This window comes from Enhydra lutris, unplaced genomic scaffold, assembly GCF_002288905.1.
Source record: "Enhydra lutris kenyoni isolate GAN:26980312 unplaced genomic scaffold, ASM228890v2 scaffoldscaffold51, whole genome shotgun sequence".
Lineage (NCBI taxonomy): Eukaryota > Metazoa > Chordata > Mammalia > Carnivora > Mustelidae > Enhydra > Enhydra lutris.
In genome coordinates, this window is record NW_019154135.1 from 9,646,489 (window position 1) to 9,656,640 (window position 10,152).

The 10,152-nt window shown below is 53.0% G+C and overlaps 1 protein-coding gene across 2 annotated transcripts in view; it reads left to right on the top strand.

Moving 5' to 3' along the window:
* The first annotated feature begins 5,922 nt into the window (after positions 1 to 5,922).
* Positions 5,923 to 10,152, top strand: part of LOC111157052 (growth factor receptor bound protein 10) — a 170,519-nt gene continuing 166,289 nt past the window's right edge. Inside the window, exon 1 of one of the 2 annotated variants that reach the window (XM_022518264.1) lies at positions 5,923 to 5,974. The gene's annotated coding sequence lies outside the window, so the exon portion shown is untranslated. The remainder of the gene's footprint in view (positions 5,975 to 10,152) is intronic. The other variant, XM_022518265.1, reaches the window with a different exon arrangement.

Sequence of the window (10,152 nt, forward strand, 5' to 3'; positions counted from 1 at the left end):
ATGGCTCAAACCACCAGAAGGAGGACAGCATTCTTTCAGTGAAGAGGAACATGTCTCAGAAGGAGACCCAGGAGGCACCTGCAAAGGCTTCCTCAGCTTTCTGCTGCTCCGTGATGGGGTCTTCCCGCTGCAGCCATGAGTTCTGCCTGAGTGCTCCCTCCCTCTTGGCCAGGGCCTACTTAGTCTCCTCACAGCCCTAAGACACCCAAGCAAGACTCCACTGCAGCTCAGCTGACCTTGAGGCTCTCCCACGTGATCCTGTGGCAGGGCATCGACCTTGGTGGGTGACAGGGTCCTGCCCGCATACCCAGCAACCTGGCATTAAACCATGTGCACCCATGGAGGGGCCTCTTCCTCTGCGTGGCCCCAGAGGGCCGCTGCCCTATGAGAAGGGGTGGGGAGCACGTGGCCAGATGTGCTGATGTTTCAAGAGGAGCAAAGATTGATTTTATGGGGAAAATTTAACAAAACTTTAATCACGGTATAGACAGCCCTCTCCCTGCTCCCCCCCCAATATCACAGTGGAAAGTGGGTAGGTCATAACCAACATATGGATACCAGCTGCCCTAATCGCTCTGCCAGGGATCTCTGAGCCCACCTGTGACCTGCCACTGCTCACCTCCTGTGTTTAGAACCTTCTCTCTCTGTTGTCACGACCCACATTGTCTGCACCAGCAAAAGTCTACCGTGGAGCCAGATGGAGCTTCTATCACACAACAGTGATTGCCCAACTCCTCTAGAACACCAGCAGAACAGGCAAAACAAAGCAAAAACTCTGACCTTCCTCTTATGACCCCTACAAAATTAACTCAACTTGGATTATAGATCTAAATGTAGGAGTTAAAGCTATAAAACTTCTAGAAGAAAACTGTTGCAGGGACGCCTGGGTGGCTCAGTTGGTTAAGCAGCTGCCTTCAGCTCAGGTCATGATCCCAGCGTCCTGGGATCGAGTCCCACATCGGGCTCCTTGCTTGGCGGGGAGCCTGCTTCTCCCTCTGCCTCTGTCTGCCTGTGCTCGCTCTCTCTCCCTCTCTGACAAATAAAAAAAAAAAAAAAAAAAAAAAAAAAAAAAAAAAAAGAATGCTTTAAAAAAAAAAAAAAAAAAAGAAAACTGTTGCAGGCCTTGGGTTAGGCAAGAGTTTCTGAGATGGAGTGCAAAAAACAAACCGTAAAAGGATCATTTGATAATTTTTGACCCACAGAATTAAAAACTCCTGCACTTTGAAGACACTATGAAAAAAGGAGAATGGGTGGGAGAATGTACTTGAAAAACCCGTATCTGCTAATGTACTGGTATCCATAATATATAAAGAGCTCTCAGAACTGAATGAGAAAGCAACCAATGTGATTTAAAAAAAAAAAAAATGGACCAAAGATATTCTTCAGAAGATAATGTAGATGTATAGCAAGTAACCTCATGCAAAAGTGTCCCACAGTATTTGCCATGAGGAAAACCCAAACTAAAATCAGAATGAGATAACATGACACAAATGGAAATGGCTAAAACTAGAAAGACTGACAGTACCATGTAGTGATCAAGATTTGGAACAACTGGAACACTCAGATATTTGTGGTGTGGGTACAATTGAGACAGATCACTTTGAAAACAGTTTGGTGGTTTCTTAAAAGTCAAACGCATCTCATAGGACCCAGCAATCTCACTTCTAATTATATACCCGAGAGAAATGAAAACTCATGTTCCCAGAAGAACCTGGGTAACAGTTTTATTTGTAGTTGCCGCAAACTGGAGCTTGTCCATATTTCCATCAACCAGTGAGTGGATTGTATCCATGGATCATATTCGGCATTAAAAAGGAATGGGTTATTGATTCCTGAACCCACATAGGTGAATCTGTAATGCATTATGCTAAGCGAGAAGAGCCGGACAGAAAAGGCTCCACACTGCGTGATTCCATTCATATGACAGTCTTGAGAAGGCAAAACTAGGAGCTGGGGGGTAGGTGAGAGGCTGCTGGAGTGGGGTGGAAGAGCGATGACAAGGGGCCAAGAGGGAAGCTTTGGGGTGATGAAATAGGTCTGTATCTTCACTGACACCATGGTTACCCAACTGTCTACTTTTCCAAAAACCCCATGTGATTTTTCCTGAAGGTAAAATAAATCCCAATAAACCAGTCTTAAGAAATGTCCTTCGGCAAGCCCCTGCTCAAGGTGTAAAGTCATTTTGGTTCAAGCTATCTTGTGCAAAGGAGGGTTTCTAAGAAAAATGGATTTCCATGGAAATCTAAAATAAAAGCTGCAAGTCACCTGGGCCCAGAGAGATGGGAGAGAGAGAGCATCTATCTGGGGTCACTACCAGCACCTCCTGGGACAAACTGAGCCCAGCCCAGATGTTCCCCACCTGTTCTGGTTGTCCCAGACCCATGCAAGTACTTCTGGCACTGATTGGCCCCATCCTTCCACCCACTGGCAAACCCATGAATGGGAATCCCTGGGCCAAGTGTCATCCCTCCTCCCCATATCAGTTGCAGGAGCTCTCACTCCCTCTCATCGCCTTTGGGATAAAGTGGAAATGCCTGAGAATGAAAAAAAAGTCCCTTCTTACCTTCCCAGTCTGGTCTCTTGTCACTTCTCCTGACGCCCCCCCACCCATGTCCTCCAGCCCCGTCCCCCATATTGTATAACCAAATTTAACTGCCTGGTAGATTCTTTCTTGGTTTTGATGAGGCACAAGTTTTGCCTTCCACTTAGTTCCCACTTGGCAGAACTTACCATCTTGGGTCCTCCGGGGCTCCACTGGGACATCACCAACATTGGGAAGACTTCCCTGAATGCCACCAGGCTCCCCACCTCTGTATGCAGGGAGAAGGGGCAGCCTGTCTTCATTCTTCAGGTTTAGAGGACTCAAAGAATTGCCTTGTTTGAAATACTGGTGTGCAAGCGGGTCATGAGGGAGTCAAACTCCATAGGGCGGGGGACTGGCCTAGGGGGTCCGCCGTGCAAACAGGTGCCTCGCTGGTTCTGTAGTGGGCACGGTGATTGCACTGTGATCAATCCCTACCCTACAGTGAGGGAGTGGGCAGGGAGTCCATAATGCTGTTGACCTCTGATTTCCAGCTCTATTAGGGGCATGCCCCCAAGCAGCCACCCACCCTACCTCTGTACACAGCAGGGCCTCGCAGCCACGAGTGACGGTGAGGGCCCAGGTGACGGGTGAGGGCCACTTCTGGCCAGAGCATTTCACCGTCAAGGTGCTGCTCACCTCTTCTCTTTTCCTTTGCCCAGGCTGCTGGCCGTGTTGGAGACGGTGCCCGGGTCCCAGGGCCTATCATTCCTTTCCTCCATTCATTTGCGAGGTGCAATTTTGCAGTGATGACTTATTTCAAGGAGGGCCCGGCACTCCCCCTGCTGGGATGACGCTAGTGAACAGCACGGGGTTAGCCTTGTCCCAGGCTTACAGTCAACAGAGGAGACCGAGATGGATAGTAACCAATTCCTTTCTAATTACAGTAGGAGTCTATCGGATTCTCTGCTTTCAGCTGAAGGAGGATTCTAGCTCACAGTTGCATAAAAGAATTCCTCACTGTCACGAAATCCTCTTTCTTGTCTCGATACCTCACTGTGGCAGTGCATCTCCCCTCCGTACAGCTCTTGAACACAAAGCCACACAGCCTGGCCCCTGGTGAGCCGGGTTCTCTAGGGTAATTTATCCGCTGCAGGGCTGTACTCCGCTGGGGTTTCTATGCTTCTGAAAAGGAGCATGTGGCCAGGGAGCATTTGGAATTTGCAGCAGGAGAAGGCACTAAGGTACAATCTGCCCACAGAATTGGCTCGGCACGGGGGACAGCTGTTAGCTTCTAGAGCCACAACAAGAGTGACAAGTTCATGAACTTGTAGCATGAAGTGATGCTGAATGGGCCCTGCCCAGAAGGGAGAGGCATGCGTGGATGTCTATGCAGAGCTGGGAAATGTAGGGAATGAGGGCCTGTCTCAGGAATTCTGGGGATCGATGTCAGCACAAAAACACTTGAGGACATTTATTTTGATCCCTCCTCAGTGAATAGTAATGTTTGAAAGCCCATCCATGTTGAGGCAGCTAAATGTGATACCTGACCCTAGACTAAAGTTTGTCTGGGAACGAAACACCATAAAAGACATTCTCAGATCTACCGGCGATACTGGGATACGGACCTAGATTACATACAAGGATTTTACAGTGTACATTTATGAATTTGGTACCTGTGCTATGGTTGTGTAAGATAATATTCCTAATTTAGGAAAGACATATTAAAATACATAGGAGGAAGGGACTACAGTGTACGGAGCTTTGCTTACAAATGACGTAGGAAAAAAAAAATGTGCCTATACATACAGGTGCTTTTTGATCATCTGTAAAAGCCCCCTGCCTATCAGCCTTTCCGAGTGGTGTAGGCATTCCTTGCTGATCCGGGCCTTTGGCAAAGCTGTAAGATTCAAAGCTGATATACTTTTGAGAAGATGCCCCAATTTAAGTTTTCTCTTTAATTTTCTCTCCATCCTTTGTCTACAACAGGAGTCCTTGTGTTTTGTTCTTTCAGGAATCTAAGTCTCCTTCATATCATTTTCTCTAGATGTTCATCTTAGTGGTTTTCTGAGCTTGGAGCAAACTGTAGATGCTTTCAGGAGGCTTATTTCAGTAACTGGAATGGATGACCTTTCATTGATACATTCTGTCCCAAGGTGGGAAAAGCAGGAGCCATAAAAAGTGCCATAAAGGGTTTTAATGCTTATTCTGCACTGACCAGCTACTTGACCTTCAGCAAGTTATTCAACCTGGGGAAGACTGGCATCCCCAAGGGGTACAGAGTGGGGGCTCAATGAGACGATTAGCGAATGTTTGGCACAAAATGTGTGCTCAGTAAAGGTAAGTTATAGGGTAGCTGTTCTCACAACCTCGAGACCCAGAAAAAGACGTGATTATTGTTACTGTCGTATTTGTACTTCAATTTTGATTGGGAAGAGATGTTAATAACCATATCGATGACAACGGTTTCCATCAATTCAGGGGTTCCTTCGTGCCAGTCACTCTATGTAACAGCCATGACCTCATTGAATCCCCAGGATATCGCCCTCGGGCAGGCGCATTAGTCCATTTCAAAGATAAGGACACTGAGGCTTGGAGGCAGTAAGAAAACATGCAGGGCTTCCCCACTCCACCGGCATCTGGGTGCTCGCCCGCAGACGGGTAAACAGAGGCTCAGAGAGGCGAGGCCCCACACCTGACTGGCTGTGGGCGGACACTGCAAACCCGGGTTCTCCTTTCCCGGACCGGACCGCCAGCCCAGCACGGAGTCCGGCAGTCGCAGCTCGTCGTCGTCGGGTCGGTCCTTCTAAGGCGCCGGGGGTTGAGGATTTGGACCGCACGGTTCATACTTCGAGTTTCAGAGAATTCGTTCCCAAATTGCCTTTCGGGACAGGTCCGACGTGTCCTTCGCCGGCGCCCGGCTTGGGCGGCCGGGGTCCCGCGTCCTGGGGTACCGGGATGGGGCGGGGCAGGACGCGGAATTCCCCCCACCCCCCCCGCGCCGTAGCGCAGCGGCCCCTCCCGGCGGGTTCGGCCCCGGGCGCCCCCCGCGCCCCGCCCTGCGCCCCGGCCGCGGCTCCGCCCGCGCTGGCGGCCGCCGAGCGGTCCGGGCTGTGGCGGCGGCGGCGGCGGGAGGAGGAGCAGGAAAAGCGGCCGGGGGAGGAGGCGGAGGCGGAGGCGGCGGAGGCGGAGGCGGGCGGGGCCGGGCGGGTTTAAAGCCCGGCGAGGGGGTGGGGAGGCCGGGAGGAGGCAGGAAGGGACGCGAGCGGCGCGCCGGTGGCGGGCTCGGCTGGGAGGCCGCGGAGACCCGCGCGGAGCCCAAAGTTTGCGCGCAGCCCCTGGGCGGCGACGCGTGGGGGCCGGGACCGCCTTGCGCGCCGCCCTCGCCCGCCCCGGCCGCGCCGAGGGTCGCCGGCGGCCACGCGGAGGCGGCCGGGAGCGGCGCCGCGGCAGGTACGGAGTTGGGCGGGGAGCGCGGCGGCAAGTTACTTTGTGGTCGGCGCGGCCGGGCCCCGCGTGCGGGCGGGCGGTCCCCGCGCCGTCATTGTCTGCGCGCGGGCCGGCCGGCCGGGGACGCCGGGCGCCGCGGGGGCGCGGCGGGCGGAAGGGCGTCGCCTCCGGGCCGGGGTCTGCGGGAGCGGCGGGCAGCTGGGAGCGGGCGGCGGGCAGCGGGGAGCCGGGAGCCGGCGGCGGGCAGCGGGAAGCCGGGAGCCGGCGGGGGGCGGCTGTGCGCGTGGCGCTCCCGGCCCGGGAGCCGAGGGGCCGGGCGGCGCCTTCCCGAGCCCTCCGGTCCGACGCTGGCCGCCCGCGGGCTGGGGCTGGGCCGGGCCCTGAGGGCCGAGGCCGCTCTCCCGGAGACGCGCGGGGGGTGGGCTGCACGCGTCCCTGCAGCCCGGGGTGCACCCGCGGCGGGGGCGGTGGGGCCGGGCTCCTCTCCCCCTGCCCGAGCGTCCGCGCCGCGGAATTTCTTTCTTTTTTTTTTTTTTTTTTTTTTTTTTTTTTTGGTTCTCTTCGTGGCCCCGTTACTCGCCGCCCGGGGCCTAATACCAAGTTGTGGGCTCGCGGATCAGCCGCCCGCCAACCGTGGAAATGTGATAAGAGCCAGACCGTTCGCAGAAGGAAATTTCTGATGCAACTCCCCGCCTTCGCTGCTCGCCTCTCCAAACGCCTGCCTTGCCTCTGCCCTCGAGTATGTGCGTTATGGAAATGAGGAGTATTCTCGACTTTTGATTGTGTTCGTCTTTTCTTGGGATTGGAAGAAACGCAGACTTTGTGTCCTTTGCCCCGACCGAAAGGGTGGGTAGCGTAGGGGAGCCACAGGTGACTTTGACCCGGTCCTGGATCTGGATCGTGGGGACGCATTGGAAAGGAGGCTTTCTTGCAAAGATCGTAGCCGCTTTCATTCAAGAGATGCAAAGAAAAAGCCCAAACAAGTAGCGCTCGTGAGTAAATATGCATTATTGCACAACTTTCTCAGTGCTGCTGTTTACAAGGCCAGGCCCAGAACACTTTGTTTCTGAAAATGCTGATTCAGCCATTTGCAGCCCCCGAGGTTCAGAAATGGTGCTCTGTTTAACGTTTCGCTCAGTTTTACTAAGAACACATGTTAGCGCAGCAACAGGCGTCGACTGGGGGTTTATGGCACAAAGCTGGTGATTCTTTCCCAGAGTTGACCCAGCGCCCCCCTTTCTTTTTCCAAGAGGAGATGTGGGAAGAAGCTGTGACTTATGGTGACCGTGAGGTGTCTCTTGGGGGGTGTTTTATTAAGGAGAAGCCCTGAAACCAAATGTGTTTCCAGGAATGATTCTAAATGACTGAGGTTTTTGTTTTTGTCTTTTCTGTGAAAAATCTGAACTCTAGGATTCCTGCACATAATACTTGAGTTTTATTGGGAACACTTGAAAGAGAAGGGCCACACAGGCCAATCCCCAGATTACGGGGAGGGAATGTGAGGACAGACCAAGTTACACAGCCGAGAGCAGCTCCTGTAACTGAGAAGCCTGGCTCCTGATACTTCTGTAACATTTCACCTTGTAAAAGACTCGTTAGAAAGCTCTTTGCTTTCATCCTGCACAGCTCGCTGATCCGTGTTTCCCAGGTATGGAAACTGAGGCTCAGCAGGTTAACTGACATGTCAGGGTAGCCTGGCCAGCAGATGACGGCACTGTCACCGGGAGCTAGTTTGGATTTTTCTTTCTTTCTTTTTTAAGCGCCGTGTGTTTCATGTTTCTGCATAAGGCCGTCTGCCTCTGAAAGCGAGAAGTGGCCCAGAGGAGGTTCCTCCTTCCAGCCACACAGCTGGAGAAGTAGGAAGCTCTGTTGCCACTCTGGGGGCTCCCCACCTTCCAGATTTGTCCTGTTGCGAGGCGTTCATTGATTTCTCCACTTACTTTTTGTACTTCAATGCACACTTCATTTGGGAGGAAACTTTGATGTCATGAGCTCGATATGGCAAGTTGTTTTATGGTAATTAAAGCAGTGTTTTAATAGAAGCTGTGCATCCCTAAAAAGTCATCAGTGGCCCTATTGCATGTGGTGTGTACCACTTCTGGGGCAGTGTCGGCTGGGCAGAGTGCCTTTCCTTTGTGAGTCAGGAATCCAGAGCAGGTCAGGTTCTTGCCAGCCACTTGTCTAGGCAATTATTCCATTATTGGTGGTGGCCGTCAGGGTCAGAACCCAGGGCACCCACAGTGACTGGCCAAGTGGAGACAGCCGAAGTCAGGATCTAAGAGCTGGCACAGAACGTTAATTTTGGTGGGGTGGCTGGTCTGAGACCTTACAAGGTACAGAAAGCAAACTCCTGCTTGACCAAAGGCCGCCTTTGTGCCTCCCGCTTCGTCTCAGAGCTGTAGAAATTCTGGGTTGGTGTATCTGATAAAACCTAATGCTTTGAAGGTGTCCTAATTTAAGGAACCTATTTTCTTGGAATTCTGTCCGTCTCTGCAGGGGAGGAAAAACCCACACGGTGGTAGGACGTTTTTGAGCCAGGGTCAGAACTCAGAGCCGAGGGGTCTGTTCCGTGCAGGGGGGAGGAAGCCGTTGCATTTGCCGCGTGTGCAAAATCCCCCTCTGTTTCTCAGACTGTTAAGCCAACGTGAAATTGCATTGGCTTGTGGGGAGAAATACTTGCCTCGTCTTTGCATTTAAGTAACCAGTCATGTTCAAGATTTAAATCAAACTTTTTCTGCTAGTGAAGATTTTTTTTCTTCCTTTAACCTGCCTTTATTTTTTGCTCAACTGTCGAATTATGGGAAATTATGGAAGGAACTAAGATGGTTGAGCGACTTGGTGGGCGAAGCTTGGCAGACAGGGTACGTTGGGGATCTGGTAACCTGCGAGGTCTGCATGCTGATGGGTGCGGAACACGGTTCATCTGTTCAGGCACTGATCTGTGTTCGTATTTTAGCCGTGTGCTCCCCCGCCTTCTCCCTCTGGTGGGGACACCGTTGCCTCCGCTGCCCTCCCTGGCTTCAGGAGCTTCTGAACTCCTCTCCTTGGGATGGGCTTTTGTCCCTGGTCCTGGGGGTCACGGGGCCTGTTTTCCGGAAGGAGATGAAAGCAGGGGGGCATAAAACTGCCAACACCTGGAAGGGCTGATGGCTCTTCTTTATTGATGGGAAGAGACACGGTGTGACTCTCCCTTGAGATGGCTACCCAGAGACCCCTTACCCGGCGTGATGGAAGGTCGTCGCAGAGGCAGAAACCTGAATGGTTCTGACTTTCTGCTTTTGGGGTGTGCCGACTGAGGGGATCTCCCTTTTAGCTGTGGGAGCCCCGCTGGCCCTGTGTCCAGGTGGAAATAGATGCCTGCCGGGAAGTCAGGTTGGTTCATCACCTCTGGACGCCACTGGGGAAACTAGAATATTATTTCTGACCATCAGATTCATAAACGGACTTGACAGAGACCTTCCTTGATTGTTGAGATCCTCGATTTCAGGATTGATCTGGGCCGGAGCTGCCAGAGGGGACGATGTGTTTGGGCACCTCCCTTGGGAACAGGTGCCGGGGACGAATCCCGCTCCCTTTCTGCTCTGTGCGGGGTTCGTGGCCCGTGCTGACCACTGCAGGAGGCCTGCTGCCCCAGTGTGACCCCCGGGTCTACTGTTTCCTGGGGCGGCGAGCCTGAGCAGCTTAACTAAGCTCATCGGTAAAACGAGAGTCAAAGGCGTTTACCGGCAGGGGCTGTTGGGAGTCGTGTGACCCTCCGTGTGGCGGGTGGCACTTTGCCAGAGCCTGGACACGTCGTCAGGGCACATTCAGCCTTGACTTGGAGCAGCTTGTGAGCTTGATTATTCTACTTCTTATTAATCTGCAAGGTCTGCTCGAAGGAGGACCTCGCTTCTCACGCCTTTGCCTGCTGGTGCTGGGCGCGTGTTCGCTGCCCCAGTCCTTGGGGGACGGTCCATAACCTGCTTGAGCACCAGTCCTTATAAGGATCCTTTTCTGGCCCGCCTGTAGCACGGCGGCTGGAGCTCCTCGCGGCGGGCGTTCCGGGAGTGAGATGGGTGGTGGAACGCACGTGTATCTGGGGGCAAAGCGTTTGAACCAGATGATAGTGAAGAGCACATGAAGAGCACAAGAGATGATAGTGAAGAGCACATGAAGAGCACAAGAGATGATAGTGAAGAGCA